This window comes from Callithrix jacchus, chromosome 13, assembly GCF_049354715.1.
Source record: "Callithrix jacchus isolate 240 chromosome 13, calJac240_pri, whole genome shotgun sequence".
Classification (NCBI taxonomy): Eukaryota; Metazoa; Chordata; class Mammalia; order Primates; family Cebidae; genus Callithrix; species Callithrix jacchus.
Genome location: NC_133514.1, coordinates 41,733,931 through 41,756,171, shown reverse-complemented (window position 1 = coordinate 41,756,171; position 22,241 = coordinate 41,733,931). Strand labels below are relative to the sequence as shown.

General features: G+C 42.1%; 1 pseudogene; it reads right to left on the bottom strand.

Moving 5' to 3' along the window:
* Positions 1-7,165: 7,165 nt before the first annotated feature.
* LOC100410378 (V-type proton ATPase subunit C 2 pseudogene) lies at positions 7,166-8,101 on the bottom strand (annotated as a pseudogene).
* Between the last annotated feature and the right edge of the window lie 14,140 nt (positions 8,102-22,241).

Here is a 22,241-nt window from a genome sequence, read left to right as displayed (position 1 = left end):
GGATCCACAGTGTCCACTCCAGGGAGCACTCAGCACCCAGCACTGCTAAAAGTCGCATACTTTTAAGCATGGATAACCTCACCTCGCTCTCCTACATCTGAGGCAAACAAGGTCAAGGGTAGGAAAGAGACTCTTTCAAGCCTGCACAGCTTGAGAGTGGCAGAGCTGGGACTTGAATGCAGCTCTTCTGACCTCAGTCCAGGCCTTTTGTCTGACATCTAGCCATCTGTTCTCAATATGGTGTAAGCCAAAGATGTCTACTGGTAACCCACCTGGAAAAAAACCCTCAATATATTGGCTCTAACTTTAGAAATCATTATTTTCAAAGTAATTAATAATGGTGCAACAAGAATTCTTCTCTTTAAAAAGCGTTTACAGATTTGCATTAAATTGCAAGGTCCTCTACTGTCTGCAAGGTCAGATGTTTTACAAAATATTTAAAGAGCTCAAAAACTGAATACATGTACGTCAGGTTTCCTGCCTCTCGAACCTTGACATCCTTCGCTTTGTCCTGCTCCAGCCATATGGGTCACTGAAATGCAGTCAGTTGATTTGCCCACTTTCCTATAAACGAACAGCAGGTAGAATGGGAAGAGCACCCAGACCCCAGTGAAACTAAGTTGAAGACCAGTACTTTTTTTTTTTTAATTACAGGTTTTAAGGGACATTATAATGAAAGTAACATGTAGGGCTTGTGGATTTGGCATTATCAAAAGTGGGTTGTTCATTGATGGTTAATAAATGAGTATCATGGGCCAGGCCTGGTGGCTCACGCCTGTAATCCCAGCACTTAGGGATGGATCACCTGAGGTCAGGAGTTTGAGACCAGCCTGGCCAACATGGTGAAACCCCATCTCTCCTGAAAATACAAAAATTAGCTGGGCCTGGTGGCAGGTGCCTGTAATCCCAGCTACTCAGGAGGCTGAGGCAGGAGAATTGCTTGAACCCCGGAGGTGGAAGTTGCAGTGAGCTGAGATTGCACCACTGCACTCCAGCCTAGGTGACAGAGGGAGATTCCATCACACACACACACAAAAAAAAAAAGAAAGAAAAAGAAATGGGTACCATGGTTGGAAATTTATCTTGCATGACATATCTATAACTTCACATTCCACCTCTAAGCCCTGCCAAATTTTGAACAGTGATAAAATCAAAACATTGCTTCACCATCGTACTAAATTCTTCAGCAAAGTTTTTTGAGAGCAAATTCCCCAGCTGCTGCAGTCTTCTGCACACAAGACATTGGCTGCCTCCATTGTGGGCCTTTCGGAGGCAGAGAATGAGTTCGGCACACACAAAACCACACTGGACTCCATGCTGAAACTGCATCTTTTCTGCATCAGTCATAGACAGGAAAACTTAAAACGCAAAAGGAGGATTGCAGTGTTATTACCACTAAGAGTGTTGACAGTATCACATCCCTGTTAATAGCATTCCAAAAATTGAGGGTTTTTCTTTCTTGGGCATTGGAATTCTTTTGAGCACTATGAGAAAGTCACATGGAAAAGCAATGTGGGCTGAGCATGGTGGCTCACAGCTGTAATGCACACACTTTGGGAGGCTGAGGCAGGAGTACTGCTTGGGGCCAGCAGTTCAAGATCAGCCTGGGCAACACAGCAAGATCCCATCTCTATTTAAAAAAGAAGGGAAAAAAGGTAGATGTTTGACAAAGAGCAATTAGATTTTACAGGTCAGGTAAGCAGAAGGATCCCAGAACGCTGGCAAAAGGCAGGGTAGGAGGCCGAGAGGGTGAGAAAGCCTGCAAAGGTCAATCCCCATTCATCCGTGTAAAACAAATCAAACTTGTTTGGGGCTGACTGGAGAGGGGACTGTGTGTGATGGGATCTAATTGAAAACCCTGACAAATGAACCTCATGACTGGCAGGACTTAAATAAATACACAGCTTCTTAGGCAGCTCTTATTATCTTTGAGAGATTTTTTTATTCCCTATCCAAGACAGAAAGCGCTCTCCTGGCTGGGGTACATGACAATGATTCACCCTGGGCTAACGTTCGCTGGGACCCGGGAGTTATTTGAAAGAGGTGCTGGGAAGGAACTGCCTGGTTTCAGACAGGAACACTTAGATTTGTCTGAAGTGAAATGGAACATGTGCCATGCGAGGTTTGCTCTCAATCCACTCACGGGTTTGAGAATCCTTGGATATGTGGCCTGAGTCCCAGGAAATACACCTGGAATTTGGCAGTCCTGTCATTGTTGAAGCATAAACAGGGACCCCTGCTGGGATCTCTGGATGCCAGGAGAGAGCATCCCACGTGGAAAGCTATTGATCCATGCTTTGTCTTAACTTAAACTGAATTTAGAGTTACGGAAGTCTTGCTAGTGCAAAATGTGCACAATGTCCCTAAATTGCTGAGTAGACCTGGGGAGAATGTGGTTCTGGCCAATCTGGACTGTCTTGTTAGGGATTAATTCTGGGAGGATTTTCCATGCTCTAATAGTTGTGTCCGTATCAAAGAAAGAGGTTCCTGAAATTAAAGTTTAGAATCTATGATTTCAAGGGGCCTTGTGGAGTAGCCAGGGGAGGTGGTGAAATCTTCTTCAATCCCTACAACCGTTTTGGGCTCAAGACAGGTGAAATTTGGTCACCTCTGGAAATCAAGTAGCCATAAGATAGTACAATGTTGTGAAATTCAGATTTTATATCAGTTTGTGGAAAACCTTCCTTCCAGTGTTTCGGAGTCTGTCTTCTCGCCAGCCCAATGGAGATAATAACAGCACTTCCCTCACTCGGTTGACTTAGAGGATTCAAGGCTTGCACACAATAGCTCATGGGCGGGCAGAGCACCTAGGAGGCAGTAAGTGCTCACAACTATGTTCTATTTCCCAAGGGAAAGTCATCAGGCTTGGACTTAAGAAATTGGCATCAGAAATATAAGAACATAATACAATATTAAAAACCTTCATTTTTCTCATTCATATAATGGAATAAAAACACTTGCCTGGCTGACCTCACAGGGTGGCTTTGAGAATCAAATGAGATCCTGTAGGTGAAAACACAGATGAATGAGTAAGTGCAATGCCCACCTGTAAAATTAGCATGCAAGTCTTTCAATGTCCTCTCCCCTCCCTACAAGGTCACACTCCTTTGGTCGCATGGAACTTTTCTTTCTCATTTTCTCGTATGTAATTTGGGGAAATTCCCCTGCCATACTATGTGAGCTTGAACAACACCCTTTGTTATAGACAGGAGCCAACTGGTGCTTCTAACAAAACGGAGCTAGTGAGGGGCAGGAGGTGGTGGCCCCAAGGGGAGCAGGAGGCTGGCAGCCCCACCACTGGTTTGTGGCCTGTGGCCACCATTGGTTTGTCCCTGGACCCACCCAGGCTGCTTGGGTTCTGGGCCGGTCAGCACCTGGGAGGGCTCAGTCATAGTTGGAATATGGGGGCAGTAATATAGTTTGGATATTTTTCCCTGCCCAAATTTCATGTTGAAATATAATCCCCCGTGCTGGAGGTGGGTGCCCTGGTAGGTGTTTGTGTCGTGGTGTTTGGGTTGTGGAGGTGTTTGGGTCATGGCTTGGTGCTGTTTTCATGATAGTGAGTGAGTTCCGGCATGACCTGCTCATTTCAATGTGTTTTACACTCCCCGGCCCAATGTGTTTTGCTCTTGCTTTCACCACGTGAGGTGGCAACTCTCTTTTCACCTTCTGTCATGAGGATAAACTCCCTGAGGACTTTCCAGAAGCCAAGCGATGCCATTGCCGTGCTTGCGCAGCCTGCAGAACTGTGAGCCTGCCTGGTCTGTCGTGCAGATCCTGGCGGATCAATGGATAAAAAAGAGTACTCAGACACAGGTATGCAGCGTAATAGAGGCTGCCCAGCCCTAGTGGCCAAAGTGAAGCAGCCATGAGAAGCTGCAGCTGCTTGCTTTTATGCAGTTCAGGCATAATGCCAAAAGCCTGGAGCAAACACGACCTGTAGGTAATTGACATTTACTGTTCCCCTTTCAGGTAACAGTCTCCTGCCGGGATGATCAAAGGTCAGTTCCCGGCCAACAGAAGTACACGAGCCTGTTTAAGATAACTTCCCCTACGCTCCCTTGTACCTACTCCTCGCCCTCAGGGTTATAGAAAAGCTGCCTTCAGCTATTCTCCCCGGAGCTTTGCAGAACCTTCTAACCTTTGAGAAGGCCTGCTCCTTTCCCTATAGTTTCTCCCACCACTCTGACGGATCTCCTACATGAGCCAATGAAACCTCTTTTCCTTATAAATTACCCAGCTTCATGTATTTCTTTATAGCAACATAAGAACAGCTAACACAAGCAGCTTAATAGCTCACCAAATGACTGGAAACCTTCATTTTGAGAGCACAGGAGGGCCGGGTGTGGTGGTTCACGCCTGTAATCCCAGCATTTTGGGAGGCCGAGGCGGGCAGATCACTTGAGGTCAGGAGTTCAAGACCAGGCTGGCCAACATGGCGAAACCCCATCTCTACTAAAAATACAAAAACTAGGCTGGCATGGTGGCATGCACCTGTAATCCCAGCTACTCGGGGGGCTGAGGCAGGAGAACCACTTGAACTTGGGATGCAGAGGTTTCATTGTGCTGAGATCGCACCGCTGCCCTCCAGCCTGGGTGACAGAACAAGAGTCCATCTCAAAACAAAAACAAAAAACATACTGAAAGCACAAAAAAGCGTTTGCAGGGCTTTATGTCTGCAGGACTTAGCACTGGCCTGGAGGAGGCAGTGCTCATGGGTGCCTAGGCACCATCCTACCTTCTAGGACTGTTTCGATTCTTTCCAGAGACTACCCCAGCACCAAGACCTCAGCTGCATCTGGACATTCCTGTGGGGCAGTGGGACCACTGAGAATACTGCTGGGTCCTCACATGGTCCACTCTGTGCTCAGCATCGGGCCAGTTTGATAAGTCTTCAGCATGGATCATTTACCACCTGCATCTGTGTCCCCAAGAGCGCCCTTTCCTTATAGGTCAGAGTGTCCCCAGACTCTGAGTACCAGGCTTTGATTGGACAAAACCCTAAAGAGGTCTGTTCTTTTCTGGCCCCAAAGGGATTTGGTTGGATTCGTTTCTGTCTATCTCTGACACCACCACGTTCCTCCCACCCCAGGTGTAGAACTGCCATTTCCCAAAATACAGATGTATTCTAAACGATCAGTCAATGAACCCTCTATTCACCAGGAGTGTAGGGCGTCTGCTGTGTTAACTAAGTCTCTTTTGATTCTGTGCAATAGAAATAGACTCTAACTAGTTTGGTGGGTGGAGAGGAGATTCATTAGAAATGTCTCTTAGCTGGAGACTGCTGGCATCAGCCAAAGCCACTCTTCCTTCTTCCATAGCAACGAAGTTGAAAGAGGGTGTGGCTGCCCAGGCAAGGACATGGCGCAGCCCCACCTGTACAGCTGGGTGTGGCCGATGTTCAAGTTCCTGCCAGGGAGCATGAGCAGAAGTTTCAGGTGTCACTTCCAGGCCGTGCCCCCAAGACCTCGCAGTTTCCCTTCTGCACATTCTGTCCTCCTGTTTCTGGCTGGAATCACTTCAGCCTGGGCGCCTCTGGCAGGCACGTAGTGTTGAAGGGGGCAGCGCTGCTGGCGGTCAGGGCTGATAAATGACTGCGTGGAGCCGGGCAACCCCAACGGACTGTTTCTTTTCGAGAAATCAACATCGTCTTCATTTGAGCTATTGCATTTTGGGGCTTTTGTTTTAGCAGTTTAACCTTTACCCTAACAATTTTAGGAGAGGGAATTGAAAGAATTGCTGAATAACTAAGCCTTGGGAAGGAGGGGTTGGGGCAGCTTTGATATCTCAAGCGGCAGGATTTATAGACTTAACTCTCTCAGACGCTGCCGGGAAGGAAGCTCTCTTTACTGTCTGTCACTACCGTGTCCGTCCACTCAAGTTTCAAATTCTCACAAGATGATCTGGCTCATCCAGCTCGGGTCAGGTGTCTATGCTGAGACCATAAGCTATGGCCAGAGAGAGCAGGTGCTGATGGAAATGTGAACACCGAGGCCCTCCACCTCTTACTTTTCTGGAAATAGGAACACTGAACAGGTGTGTCTCATATCACGTATATGTCAGAATCAGATGAGGCTATGCACATAGAGGCAGGACCAGGAGTTTGGATTTTGACAGGGGAGACAAGGAATTGAATAGACAATTATATTATAAGGAGGTAAGAGCGATGCTCAGGTTTGCATGGGCTGTCATGAGAGCTCAAAGGAGAGGCAGCAACAGATTTGAGGAAGGGATTCAGGAAGTTTGTATTGTTTGAAAGCGGGCTTACTCTCGTGGAAGGGGTCAGGCTGCCTGGAGCTAAAATCTCAGCACCAGTGAGTGGCCTGGGGCCAGCTACTCAGGTACCTAACTATTCCAAAGGCCTCCTCATTTGTAAAATTCAGATGATAACACAAAATCCTGTGTGACAAGGGATAGCTCTAGAATTCCTGGGAATAGGGGGAAGAGGTAGACCAGGAGGGCGAGGAAGTGAAATCATTGACCTGACTGGATGCTATTTGTGGGTGGATAGGCCTAGACTTTCAATTGTCTGTAATGAATTTGTTGCCGATGATTATTCCAGATCTGTATCCCTTCTGGATACGTGATGGTCAGTTTTATGTTTCAAATTGACAGTCTGTAGTATCTCATTACTGAGCCAAGCACTAACCTAGGGGTTTCGAAGGTATTTTATAGATGGGTTAACAGGGACAATCGGTTGACTTGCAGTAGGGGAGATTATCCTCCATTATGTGGGTGGCCTCACCCAATAAAAGCAAGACTGAGGTTCGCCTAAGAAAGGAAATTCTGCGTCTACCCTGCAGCATCAAATCCTACCCAAGAGTTTCCAGTCTGCCCTATGAATTTCAGACTGGCGAGCTCCCACAATTGTGGGAGACAATTCCTTGATTACGTCTCTCTGTCTATATCGATCCAATGCATCTCCCTCTTTTTCTACAGGCACACACACACACACACACACACGCAAGCACACACGGGTGTGTGAGCGAGGGGACTTCAAAAAGTTCATGGAAAAATGGAATTAAAAGATAAAAATTAAAATATAAACTTTATTTCTCAATATAAGCTCCATCAAGGTCAAGACACTTTTGAAAGTGATGATATCAGCCATTTAATCCATCCCTAAAGAACTGAGGGTCCTGGGAATTTAACCATGTCATTTTCTTCAGTTAATAATGTAAAAAAAATACTGCACTGGCAGTCCATACCTGAGCATGGACACCACAAACACTCTCAGGGCCTTGATGTGGATCCAGGCAATGAAGGCTTTGCTGAGCACAGGAGGGGGCCATACTGTTGCTTCTTATCACACAGCGATCGGGCCATCTCCTCCCTTTCCCTTTTAATTTCTTTCTCATCATAGTAAAATTCACGAACTGTGAACTTGTTTTCTCTGGCTTTGCTTTTGAAATCTTCAATCACTTTTCGAAACAGAGTCACAGTGAAAAGGCTGCCCTTCTGTCCTCAGTAATGAGTTTGGTCGATTGAGGGACCACCATGTCCGAGAGAGATTCATAGGTTTTTTGCCATTGTGAGTAGTTTGGTTTGGGGACAATGACCAGAAGCGTGACGAGATATTCAGATTCTAGCACGAAGTCCTCTTTGCTCACAATATCGCTCAGTGTCCGGGTGAAGAGGTTCCCCATGGATTTCTTCTCCAGGTTCGTCTTCAGAGTGTTGTAGGCTGCCTTTCAGGACTTCAGGTCCATCTCGATCTGTGCCAGTTGCTTGGCTATTGTGTCCACCACGCTCACGAACGGCTGCTTGGCAGGATATTTGGCCTGTCCCATTCAAAGTGGGTCACAAAGGAGGTTAAGTCAACTCCGTTTGCCAGGAGGTGTTCCCGTGCCTTCCCCTTCGAGTCCTCCATGACTTCCACCACGCTCTGAGCCATTCTCATGAGGCTTTCAGCAAAGGTGTCGAGTTTCCCCAACTCATCAGAGAGGCCAACCAGGGAATCCAAGGTCCCCTCCTTGAAGTCAGGAATAGTGAATTTGGTATTATAAGACAGGTTGGATTTGGAGGTTACAGTATTCATCCTCTCCAGAGCTTGCAAATTTTCCCTATCGCCAGGGGCAAAAATTAACCAAAACTTCGACATGCTTCGAGTCTTCTCTTATCCAGTGACGGGAGCTGGCAGGGCACGGGCAGAGCGGTCGGGGCTGCGGGCGGCGGGTGCGGGGCCAGAGCGCATGGCCAGCTCCCGAGAGGCAGCGGCTTCCTTTTTGTGTGTGTGTGTGTATGTCATACCAGAGTTTTTGTTACCATACACAATGCATTAGTGTTTGTAGGAATCGTCCTCCAAAAGCTACCGTCAGAAGGCAGACTGACAAATGTCCATGCCGCTGGTCCAAGAAACCACAGCTGAGAGCCACGAGGCATTCGTTTATACATTGAGCTCTCTCTGGCACGCTCCCCACTCTAGTTAGAGGAGCTGGGTGTGGAGAGATCGTCCCAGCTGGGCGCTGCAGCCTCCTACTCCTGGGCCTCCTTGGGGTCAACTTGTAGATCTCAGTGGGTCCGTCCACACCGGTGATGGTGGTGGTGAGCTGGAGTTCTTCCCCACTGTGGACACCCAGATCGCCATTGGACTGGTCTTCCCCATAGTTTTTGTGGGATGGTGCATACAAGAACATCAGAGCAAAGACGTACAGGTTCCACATTCCATAGATGACCGTGAAAAAGGCACTGTTCCCCTGGACCCTGACGCCGCCCTATTTCCAATGGCCTTTTAAGTTATCATTTCCTTTTACTTCCCTCTTGGAAGATCTTTCTAAGGTACTTGATATGTATTCTTTCATCTTGATTTGTGTTGTTGTAGAGTATGTATTATAGTATTGATAGGTGCAGGAAGAAGATAAGGTGGAAGGTCCTGGGAGAATCTCCCACCGGCCTGAGCACTGGGAGGCTGAGGTGGGCCTCAGGAGGTTCTCGCCATTTGAAGGAGGGAGGAGCCTAGCCTCTCCTGTTCCTGGGTGGTGTCCTGGAATTCAGTCTGTGGGGTGGAAGTCTGTTAACAGGAACCCCTCTCGCTTTGCTGAGTTATTTTCCTTTTTGTCCAATAAATTCCGTTTCCCCTCACCCTTCAAAGGGTGTGAGCCTAATCTTTCCTGGTTGTATGACAAGAACCTGTTTTTTTCTACAAGTGTGTGAAAGTATTCTAATGTACATAAATGGAATTGTTATGTCTGTTTTTAGTTCAGCGATGTATTTGTAGCCTCTCTTCATGTTGGTGTGTGTACTTCTGGTCTCTTGCTTCTAACTGCTGCAGAGCATTACACCTTGTTCAGCGACCACATGTGTTCTATCACTTCCCCTCTAGAAAGGGACACTCAGATTGCCTTTTACCCTCCCTCCAGCACAACCAGTACTGCAATAAACAGCCTCATGTGAGTCCCTTTGGGACCTATGGAAGAATTTCTCTACTATCCTTACCCAGGAGCAGAATTTTTAGGCAAGAGAGAGTAACTGAATGTTTCTTATTACAGAACAATCCCCAGAATTGGCTGCACCTCTCTGCACCCTCACCACCACTACACCAGGGTTCCCACATTCTCGCGGCCTCAGAGATCACTGGCATTATCCAGGGTTCTAACTTTTTGCCAAGCTGATAGATGTTAAGATAGCTCATTGTTGCTTAATATGCTTTCCTCTAATTACTAATCAACTTGAGTGTCTCTTTATGTGCTTCTTGTACTTTGGGATTTCTCTTCTGTGAAATGACTATTTGTAGCTACTGACCATTTTCTTTTCTTTTTTTAAAAAATTATACTTTAAGTTCTGGGATACATGAGCAGAACGTGCAAGCTTGTTACGTAGATATACATGTGCCATGATGGTTTGCTGTACCCATCAACCCGTCATCTACATTAGGTATTTCTTCTAATGCTATCCCTTCCCTTGCCCCCCAACCTCCTGACAGGTCCCATGTGTGATGTTCCTCTCCCTGTGTCCATATGTTCTCATTGTTCAATTTGCACTTACGAGTGAGGGCATGCAGTTTCTGGTTTTCTGTTCCTGTGCTAGTTTACTGAGAATGATGGTTTCCAGCTTCATCCATGTCCCTGCAAAGGACAGGAACTCATTTATTGTGGCTGCACAGTATTCCATGGTGTATCTGTACATTTTATTTATCCCACTCTAGCTTTGATGGGCATTTGGGCTGGTTTCAAGTCTTTGCTATTGTGAATAGTGCTGCAGTAATCATACATGTGTGTGTGTCTTTATAGCAGAATTCTTTATAATCCTTTGGGCATATACCCAGTAATGGGATTGCTGGGTCAAATGACATTTCTATTTCTAGATCCTTGAGGAATCGCCACACTGTCTTTCACAATGGTTGAACTAATTTACACTCCCACCAACAGTAAAAAGCGTTCATATTTCTCCACATCGTCTCCAACATCTGTTGTTTCCTGACTTTTTAATGATCCCCATTCTAACTGGTGTGAGATGGTATCTCATTGTGGTTTTGATTTGCATTTCTCTAATGACCAGTGATGATGATTCTTTTTTCATGTCTGTTGGCTGCATATTTTCTTTTGAGAAATGTCTGTTCATATCTGCAGAGATAATTTGACTTCTTTTTTTTTTTCTATTTGAATACTCTTTATTTCTTTCTCTTGCCTGATTGTCCTCACCAGAACTTCCAATACTATGTTGAATAGCAGTGGTGAGAGAGGGCATCCTTTTCTTGTGCTGGTTTTCAAAGGGAATGCTTCCAGCTTTTGCCCATTCAGTATGATATTGACTGGATTTGTCATAAATAGCTTTTATTACTTTGAGATATGTTCCATCTATACCTAGTTTATTGAGAGTTTTTAACATGAAGCCTGTTGAATCTTATCAAAGGCCTTTTTTGCATCTATTGAGATAATCATGTGGTTTTTGTCATTGGCTCTGTTTATGTGATGGATTACGTTTATTGATTTTCATATATCGAACCAGCCTTGTATCCTAAAGATGAAGCCAACTTAATCATGGTGGATAAACTTTTTGATATGCTTCTGGATTTGGTTTGCCAGTATTTCATTGAAAATTTCGCATCGATGTCCATCAGGGATATTGACCTGGAAGTTTTGTTTTTTTGTTGTATTTCTGCCAGGTTTTGGCATCAGGATGATGCTGGCCTCAGAAAATGAGTTAGGGAGGAGTCCCTCTTTTTCTATTGTTTGGAATAGTTTTAGAAGAAATGGTGCCAGCTCTTCTTTGTACTTCTGGTAGAATTCAGCTGTGAATCCATCTGGTCCTGGGCTTTTTTAGGTTGATAGGCTACCAATTGCTGCCTCAATTTCAGAACTTGTTATTGGTCTTTTAAGGGATTTGACTTCTTCCTGGTTTAGTCTTGGAAGGGTGTACTTGTCCAGGAATTTATCCATTTCTTCTAGATTTTCTAGTTTATTTGTGTAGAGGTGTTTATAGTATTTTCTAATAGTAGTTTGTATTTCTGTGTGTTCAGTGGTGATCTCCCTTTTATCTATTTTTTAATTGTGTCTATTGGAATCTTCTCTTTTTTCTTCTTTGTTAGTCTGGCTACTGGTCTATCTATTTTGTTAATCATTTCGAAAAGCCAACTCCTGGATTCATTGATTTTTTTGAAGGCTTTTTGTGTCTCTGTCTCCTTCAGTTCTGCTCTGATCTTAGTTATTTCTTGTCTTCTGCTAGCTTTTTGAATTTGTTTGCTCTTGCTTCTCTAGTTCTTTCAATTGTGATGTTGGAGTGTCAATTTTAGATCCTTCCTGCTTTTTTCTGTTTGCATTTAGTGCTATAAATTTCCCTCTCCACACTGCTTTAAATGTGTCCCAGAGATTCTGCTACATTGTGTCTTTGTTCTCATTGGTTTCAAAGACCATATTTATTTCTGCCTTAATTTCGTTATTTACCCAGTAGTCATTCAGGAGCAGGTTGTTCAGATTCCATGTAGTTGTGCAGTTTTGAGTGAGTTTCTTAATCCTGAATTCTAATTTGATTGCACTGTGATCTGAGAGATTGTTGGTTATGATTTTTTTTCTTTTGCATTTGCTGAGGAGTGTTTTACTTCCAATTATGTGGTCGATTTTAGAATAAGTTCTATGTGGTACTAAGAAGAATGTGTATTCTGCTGATTTGGGGTGGAGAGTTTTATAGATGCCTATTAGGTCCACTTGGTCCAGAGCTGAGTTCAAGTGTGGGACTCTAAGTCTCTTTGTAGGTTTCTAAGAACTTGCTTCTTTGCTGGGTGCATATATATTTAGGATAGTTAGCTCTTCTTGTTGCATTGATCTCTTTACCATTATGGAATGTACTTCTTTTTGTCTTTTTTGATCTTTGTTGGTTTAAAGTCTGTTTTATCAGTTTTTTTTTTTTTTTTTTGCTTTCCATTTGCTTGGTTAATATTTCTCCATCTCTTTATTTTGAGCCTATGTGTGTCTTTGCATGTGAGATGGGTCTCCTGAATACAGCACACCAATGGGTCTTGACTCTTTATCCAATTTGCTAGTCTGTGCCTTTTAATTGGGGCATTTAGCCCATTTATATTTAAGGTTAATATTGTCATGTATGAATTTGATCCTGTTATTATGATGCTAGCTGGTTATTTTGCCCATTAGTTGATATACTTTCTTCATAGTGTTGGTGATCTTTACATTTTGGGTTGTTTTTGCAGTAGCTGGTACCAGTTTTTCCTTTCCATATTTAGTGCTTCCTTCAGGAGCTCCTGTAAGGCAGGTCTGCTGGAGACAAAATCTCTCAGCATTTGCTTGTCTGTAAAGGATTTTATTTCTCCTTCATTTATGAAGCTTAGTTTGGCTGAATAAGAAATTCTGCATTGAAAATTTTTTTCTTTAAGAATGTTGAATATTGCCCCCCACTCTCTTCTGGCTTGAAGGGTTTCTGCAGAGAGATCTACTGTTAGTCTGATGGGCTTCCATTTGTGAATAACCTGACCTTTCTCTGTGGCTGTCCTTAACATGTTTTCCTTCATTTCAGCCTTGCTGAATCTGACAATTATGTGCTTGGGTTGCTCTTGTTGAGGAGTATTTTGGTAGTATTCTCTGTATTTCTTGAATTTGAATGTTGGTCTGTTTTGCTAGGTTGGGGATGTTCCTCCTGGATAATATCCTGAAGAGTGTTTCCCAACTTGGTTTCATTCTCCCCATCACTTTCAGGTACACCAATCAAATGTAGGTTTGGTCTTTTCACATAGTCCCATATTTCTTGTAGGCTTTGTTCATTCATTTTCATTCTTTTTTCTCTAATCTTGTCTTCATTCCTTATTTCCTTAGGTTGATCTTCAGTCTCTGATATCCTTTCTTTCCATTGATTGATTAGGCTATTGATACTTGTGTATGTTTCTTTAAGTTCTTGTGCTGTGTTTTTCAGATCCATCAGGTCATTTGTGTTCTTCTCTCAACTGGTTATTCTAGTTAGAAATTCCTCTAACCCTTTTTCAAGGTTCTTAGCTTCCTTGCATTGGGTTAGAACATGCTCCTTTAGCTCGGAGGAGTTTGTTATTATCCACCTTCTGAAGCCTTCTTCTGTCAATTTGTCAAACTCATTCTTTGTCCAGTTTTGTTCCCTTGCTGGCAACAAGTTGTGATCCTTTGGAGGGGAAGAGGCATTCTGTTTTTTGGCATTTTCAACCTTTTTTTGCTGTTTTTTCCACATCTTCATGGATTTATCTGCCTTTGTTCTTTGCTGTTGGTGACCTTCGGATGGAGTTTTGACTTGGCCATTCTTTTTTTGATTTTGATGCTATTGTTTTCGCTTTGTTGGTTTTCCTTGTAACAGGCCCCTCTTCTGCAGGTCTGCTGGAATTTGCTGGGTGTCCACTCCAGAGCCTGTTTGCCTGGGTATCACCAGCAGAGGCTACAGAACAGCAAAGGTTGCTGCCTGCTCCTTCTTTTGGAAGCTTCATCCCAGAGGGTCACCTGCCAGATGCCAGCTGGAACTCTCCTATATGAAGTGTCTGTCAACCCCTGATGGGAGGTTTCTCCCTATCAGGAGGCACTCGAGGAGGCAGTCTGTCCCTTAGCAGAGCTCAAGTGTTGTGCTGGGAGATCCACTGCTCTCTTCAGAGCCAGTAGGCAGGAACATTTAAGTCAGCTGAAGCTGCGCCTACAGCTGCCCCTTCCTCCAGGTGCTCTGTCCCAGGGAGACAGTAGTTTTATCTAGAAGCCCCTGACTGGGGCTGCTGCCTTTCTTTAAGAGATGCCCTGTCCAGTGAAGAGGAATCTAGAGAGGCAGTCTGGCTACCATGGCTTTGCAGCACTGCAGTGGGCTCTGCCTAGTCTGAACTTCGCAGAGGATTTGTTTACACTGTCTGACCATTTTCTCTCGATCTTCTCACTTTTTTGTGTTGACTTTTTGATTTGTGGGAGTTCCTTGAAGATTCTTGATATTGGTCCCTTGCCAGCTTCAAATGTAAATATCTTCTACTATTCTCCTATTTGTCAGTCAAATTTTATTGCACGAAAATAATTTTTGTTTGTTTGATGTTATCAAGTCCATTAATTTTTACCTTATGGTTTGTGGTTTTTGGGTTTCATACATGCAGTTCTTTTCTAGCCTTAGGTTATAAATACAATATAAATATTTGTCTTTCATATTTAGTTATTTAATTCATCTGGAGTCCATTGTGAGATGCTGAGGTAGGTAAGGATTCATTTCTATGTTTCTTTCTTTTTTAAAAGTTTTATTTTATTTTCATTGACACATAATATTTGCATATACTTATGAGGTACAATGTGGTGTTTTGACACATGTATACATTGTGGAATAATCAAATCAAGCCAATTAGCATATCCTTCACCTCAAAGATTCATTATTTGTTTGTGGCAAAAACATTTAAAATTTTTCTTTTAAGCTATTTTGAAATCAACACACTATTATTAGCTATAGACACAGTGTTGTGCAATAATAGATCACTAGAACTTTTTTTTTTTGTGAAATGAAGTTTCGCTCTGGTTACCCAGGCTGGAGTACAATGGCATGATCTCAGCTCACCGCAACCTCCTCCTCCTGGGTTCAAGCAATTCTTCTGCCTCAGCCTCCCAAGTAGCTGGGACTACAGGCGTGTGCCACCGTGCCCAGCTAATTTTTGTATTTTTAGTAGAGACTGGGTTTCATCATGTTGACCAGGCTGGTCTTGATTTTTGATCTCATGATCCACCTGCCTTGGCCTCCCAAAGTGCTGGGATTATAGGTGTAAGCCACTGCGCCCAGCCACTAGAATTTTATACATGTCTAAGTAAAACGCTGTGTCAGTTGATCCACGTCTGCCCTTTCTCCATCCACCCCTTGCCCTGCCAGCCCTTGAAACTACCATTCTACTTTCTATTTCTATGAGTTCAACTGCTTTAGATTGCACATGTAAGTGAGATCTATATAGTATTTATCTTTCTGTGCCTGACCTATTTCACTCAACATAATGTCTTCTAAGTTCATTTATGTTATTGCCAGTGACAGAATTTCCTGTCTTTCTAAGGCTGAGTAGAATTACATTGTATGCATCTATAGCACATTTAAAAAATTCATTAATCCATTGATGGACAATTAGGTTTTCATAGCGTGGCTACTGCAAATAATGCTGCAGTGAACATGGGAATGCAGATATCTCTTGATACACTAGTCACAGTTCCTTTGGGTATGCATCCAATGGTAGGATTGCTGGATCATATGGTAATTAATTTACAATACCACCAACAGCATATAAGTGCTCCTTTCTCTTTATATTCTCACTAACACTTGTTATTTTTTATCTTTTTCATAATAGCCAGCCTAACAGGTGTAAGGTGGCACTCACTGTGATTTTGATTTACATTTCTCTGATGATTAGAGATGTTAATCACATTTTTATATAACAGTTGGCCATATCTATGTCTCCTTTTGAGAGATGTCTATACAAGTTGTTTGTCCATTTTTAAAATAGGGTTATTTGTTTTCTTATTACTGAGAACTTTGAGTTTCTTGTGTTTTTGCATTTTAGCCCCTCATCTGATGTGTAATTTGCAATGTTTTTCCGATCTGTGGGTTGTCTCTTCAGTCTATTACTTGTTTCCTTTATTGTGCAGAAGCGTTTTCATTTGAAACGATCCCATTTGTCTAATTTTGCTTTCATTGATTGTGTTTTGGGGTCATATTCAAGAAATCTCTACCTGGCCCGATGTCATGGAGGTTCCCCCATGTGTTCTTCTAGTAGTTTCACAGTTTCAGGTCTTAAGTTAAAGACTTCCAACCATTTTAGGTTGATTCTTGTAAGAGGTTAGATAGGGTCCATTTTTATTCTTTTGTCTGTTGATATTCAGTTTGCCCATTTATTGAAGAGATTTTTCTTCCCTCGTGTGTTCTTGACACCTTTGTCAAAAATCAGTTGACTGTGTGGGTTTATTTCCATGCTTCCTATTCTATTCTATTGGCTGGTATATCTGTTTTTATGCCAGTTTTATGCTATTTGATTGCTATAGCTTTGTAATAGATTTTTAAATCCTGTGGTGTGATGCCTCCACCTTTGTTTTGTTTGTTTGGTCAAGCTTGGTTTGGTTATTTGGAATCTTTTGTAGTTCCAATACAAATTTTAGGACATTTTTTTCGATTTCTGTGAAGGATGACATTGGAATTTTAATAGAAATTACATTAAATCTGCATATTGTTTGGGGAATATGAACATTTAATAATATAAACTCTTCAAATCCATGAACATGAGATATCTTTCCATTTATTAGTGTCATCTCCTATCACTTTTTATTAATGTTTATAGTTTTCCACATACAGGTTGTTGACTTCTTTGGTTAAAATATTTCATTTTTGGATGCTATTGTAAATGGAATTGTTTTCTTAATTTCTTTTTCAGACAGTCTGTTGTTAGTGTATAGAAATGCCATTGATTTTTGTTAGCTATTTTCGTGTCCTGCAAATTTACTGAATTTGTTTATAAGTTCTAGTAGTTTTTGGTGGAATCTTTAGGATTTTCTGTATATAAAACTATGTCTTCAGAAAACAGAAATGATTTTACTTCATTCTTCTCCATGTGTATTCCTTTTATTTCTTTCTTTTGCCCAGTTGCTCTTGCTAGGGCTTCCAGTACTATCATGAGCAGCAGTGGTGAGACTGTCGTGTGGGCGTCCTGGTCTTGATGATCTTTTTCACCACTGAGTACAACATTAGCTGGGGAATTGTCATATATGGCCCACATGGTGTTGAAAAACATTCTTGTTATACTTGATTCATTGAGTTTTTTTGTCATGAAAGAATATTGAATTGTGACAGATCCTTCATTCTGTTAATACGGTGAATCACATTTATTAATCTGCACATCCTAACTTTGCCTCCCAAGAATAAGTTGCACTTGATCATGGTGAATGATCCTTTTAATGTGCTGGTAAACAAAGTTTGCTAGTTTATTTTTTGAGGATGTTTATATCTATATGCATCAGCAATATTGGCCTGTAGTTTCCTTTCCTTGTAGTGTCTTTCTCTAAATTTCATATTACAGTAATGTTGGCCTCATTAAATGAGTTTTGAGGGCTGGGCTTAGTGACTCACACCTGTAATCCCAGCACTTTGGGAAGTCGAGGAGCAGATCACAAGGTCAGGAGTTCGAGACCAGCCTGACCAATGTGGTGAAACCCCATCTCTACTAAAAATACAAAAATTAGCTGGATGTGGTGGTGGGTGCCTGTAGTCCCAGCTACTCGGGAGGCTGAGGCAGGAGAATTGCTTGAACTTGAGAGGCAAAGATTGCAGTCAGCCAAGATCACACCACTGCACTCCATCCTGGTGACAGAGCTAGACTCTGTCTAAAAAAAAAATTGGTTTTGAAGAAGCATTCATTTTTTAAATATTTTGGAAGAATTTGGAAGGATTGGTATTAGTTCTTTAAATGTTTGCAGAATTCAGCTATGAAGCCATCTTTTATTTTTATTAATTTATAAGCCAATTTTCCCAACAACATATATTAATAATCAGTTTCAGTTTAATTTGTGGGGATTTATTATTCCCATACATACACGGGCTCTATCATAGCTTCCTTTTCTTCCTTGGGCCTGTTATGTTTTTCAATTTTACCTTTTTATGCAAAGGAGTCTTGCTCTGCCACCCAGGCTGGAATGCAGCAGCTTGATTATGGCTCACTGCAGCCTCAACCTCTTGGACTAAGCGATCCTCTTACCTCAGCCTCCAGAGTAGCTGGTACTATAAGTGTATGCCATCATACCTGGCTAGTTTTTAATTTTTTTTTTTTTTTTTGGTAGAGACAGGGCCTTCCTATGTTGTCCAGATTGGTCCTGAACTCCTGGCCTCAAGTGATCCTCATGCCTTGGCCTCTCAAAGTGCTAGGATTGCAGGTGTGAGCCACGGTGCCTGGCTTTGGACTGTTTTTTTCTTAAGTTTTAATTTTTGTGGGTACATAGCAAGTGTATATATTTAAGGGATACGTGAGACATTTCGATACAGGCATATAATGTGTAATCATCACATCAGGGTAAATGGGGTATCCATATCCTCAAGCTTTTATCCTTTTGACAACAATCCAATTTTACTTTTAGTTATTTAAAAATGTACAATAAATTATCATTGATGGCAGTCACCCTGTTGTGCTATCAAATAGATCTTATTCATTTAACTGTATTTTTGTACCCATTAACCATGTCCACTCACCAACCTCACTATCCTTCCCAGCCTCTGTAGGAGGAGATCTATAATTTTACTCTCTAACTCTATGAGTTCAATTGTTTTATTTATTTGTTTAATAAAAGGATACAAAATTTCATGTAGACAGAAGCAAGAAGTTTAAAAGTTTTGTTGTACAATGTGGTAACTATAGTTAATAAAAATGTATTCTTTAAAATTGCTGAGAGTAGGCCAGACGTGGGAGCTCATGCCTGAAATCTCAGCATTTTGGGAGGCTGAGGCAGGTGGATCACCTGAGGTCAGGAGTTCAAGATCTGCCTGTCCAATGTGGTGAAACTCCATCTCTGTAAAAATACAAACATTAGCCAGGTATGGTGGCGGGTACATGTAATCCCAGCTACCCAGGAGGCTAAGGGAGGAGAATCGCTTGAACCTGGGAGGTGAAGGTTGCAGTGAATCAAGATTGCACCACTGCACTCCAGCCTGGTCAGCAGAGTGAGACTCCATCTTAAAAAAAAAAAAATTGCTGAGAGTAGATTTTAATTGTTTTCACCACAAGAAATGATATAAGTGTGTGAGGTAATGCATATGTTAATTAACTATAGCCATTCTAGAATATACACTTATTTCAACATATCATGTCTTATGCAATAATATATAGAATTTTTATTTGTAATTTAAAAAGTAAACAAGTTAAAAATTACAGCAGTAAGTTTATATGTTGACATAAATGTTTTCATAAAAAATAATTCTATTTTTCAAAATAAGTAAAAATTAATAAAGAGTGGTATTGTTTTATATTTTTTAAAATCTCTTTAATACAAGGCAGCTAGATCTTCATATATGCCTGTGTTCAAACGATTACATATTATTTTGGTTGAAGCATGTGAAGAAAATTTGGCTCAAACATGTAGTGGGAAAAGGTAATGGTCTTTCATGAGCCTTTTCAGGTAATTGTGAGTCTTCTTTGACACCATCCCCAAATTTGGCCAATGGTAATTTCTTAATGATTGGTTTCAGCATGGAATCTGCAGCCATAACAGTGACCTTTCAGTTCTTTGTTACATTAAAATTATTGCTCTATCTTACCCTTTGTGTGGAAATTTTAATTTAATTTAATTGCCCTCTGTGTGGAAATTAAATAATTTTTTTTTTTTTTGAGACAGTTTCGCCCTTGTTACCCAGTCTGGAGTGCAATGGCGCTATCTCGGCTCACCGCAACCTCTGCCTTCTGGGTTCAGGCAATTCTCCTGCCTCAGCCTCCTGAGTAGCTCGGATTACAAGCACATGCCACCATGCCCAGCTAATTTTTTGTATTTTTAGTAGAGATGGGGTTTCACCGTGTTGACCAGGATGGTTTCGATCTGTTGACCTCGTGATCCACATAACATTTGGACGTTAGTTTGATGACTTATGCAGATATCACAAATATTCATACATTTTATTATAAGACACCCAAAGATCACACTCATTAATATTACCACTTATCAGAAAAGCCTTTAGATTTTAGGAAGTTTTTCAAGATTCCAAATTTTGCTTGAAAGATTGAATTTTATCATTGACAACAAAAACATAACAAATAATGTCAGTTTCCCCTAAAGTGATGTACTTACTTCATCCATTTTGATGAAATGTTGGTCAGATATTCAAGTCTGAATAGGTATGGTTTTTCTGTTAGTATTTGTTTCAAATAAAAATGGTGTTCTTTGGAAAGAATGGTTGCTTCAGCTCAGAACTCAGATGATGGCACAAGGGCTTTTGAGGACACACTTCATAGTTCAATATGCAGCTGATGTGTTTCAGGTGTATTTCCCATTTCATCACATAGAATATAAAAAGATGTTTAACAAGAGTTGAGATTTAGGCTGGGTGTGGTGGCTCATGCCTGTAATCCCAGCACTTTGGGAGGCCAAGGCAGACAGATCACCTGAAGTCAGAAGTTCAAGACCATCCTGGCCAACACGGTGAAACCCCCGTCTCTGCTAAAACATATAAAAATTAGCCAGGCATGGTGGCATGTGCCTGTAATCCCAGCTACACGAGAGGCTGAGGCAGGAGAATTGATAGAACTCAGGAGGCAAAGGTTGCAGTGAGCTGAGATCATACCACTGCAGTCCAGCCTGGCAACAGAGTGAGACTCAAGAGACTCTGGCTCAGACAAACAAACAAACAAAGACTTGAGATTTAATAAAGTTAGTGCCTTTTTATGCTTCAAGACATTCTTAAGTCATATTGGCAATTTTTCTTTCTTGTTTTTGCTATGCGTACATGATGGTGTAATGTAAACAGAATGAAAAAAGCAAATTATGTCTAAGTGTGATTATGAAGACGGTTTTGACTCGTGAAACCTCCTAGGGGCTGTCAGGGACCACATGTTGAGTACTTGCTTGAAACGACTGGAAATAAAATTGCTGGATTATAGGTATTCACATCTTCAGATTTCCTAGAGGATGTCAAATTGTTTTCCAAGTAGTTGTAACAATTTCTACTTCTATAAGGAATGTAAAATAATTCTCATTTCTCTGCATTCTCATCAACATTTCATGTGTCCAGAGTTTTACATTTTGGCCAATATTGTGCACGTGCATGAGCCCCACGCTATGGTGTTAATTTGCATTGTCCTGTTGAGCATTTTTTATATCTTAATGGGCTATTTGTGTTCCTTCATCCATCAAGTACTGAAGTGTTTTGCTTAATTTTCTCTTGATTGTTTGCTTTCTGATGTTATTTATAGGCATTTGCGTGATAAGGATTCCTCCATCCGTTTTTCATTCCAGAATCCTTACCCTTTCTTTCTTTCTTCTCTTTTTTTTATCCTGGGATCTGTCACCCTTCTTTACAGATATCATACATTTTCAAGAACTTTTTTTTCACTTGCTTCTCGTGCCTTGCAAGGCCTGTGGCCCCTGGCATGGCGAGGCAGTGAGGATCTCTTCCCCTCTACCTGTCTGCTGATGGACGACAGTGCACTGTGGTCTCGGTGTCCGGCAGATCTCCAGAGGAGGGAGGGAAGGGTTAACTCCGGACTCTGGACATCTCCCACTAGGATTTTGTCCCAGGCTCTTGTTTTCTCTGAAGGCTAAGCTCATTACATAGATTACATGTGGATAGCTAAGGGAGAGAAAGGGGAGCTTTTGATGGAGGAGAGGAAGGAAGATACAGCCTTCTCTGCGACTGGGGAAGGGGAGATGATTGGAGGAAATGCAAGCAGCAGAAACCTGCACCTCCAGACTTGGCAGCTCCCTGCGGTGGGCAGCATCGCAGAAGCAGGTGCATTTTCAGCCTCAGCAAAGATCCCATGCCCCAAGAACGTGAGGAAGAGGAAGTCGCCAATCTCCAAGGGGCTCCTGCAACTGTGGACATTGTGGATGCCAGCGCTGACTGTGCATGGGAACCGGTGGCTGTTGCACTGTTTCCTGGGTCCCGCATGGACCTCAGTTGGCTGAGGGATGGGGTGGGAGATAAAACAGAGGGTGACTTTGTTGTCACCTCAGAAAGATGAGCCTTAAACTTAGATTTTAAAGAGAATAAAGGAATTGGTATTTCTTCCACACAACTTGAGGGACTGATGTTTATGCCTGTTAATTGTAGCTTTGATTTTCTTTCTTAGGAACAAATGATGTTGGCTTCAGAAT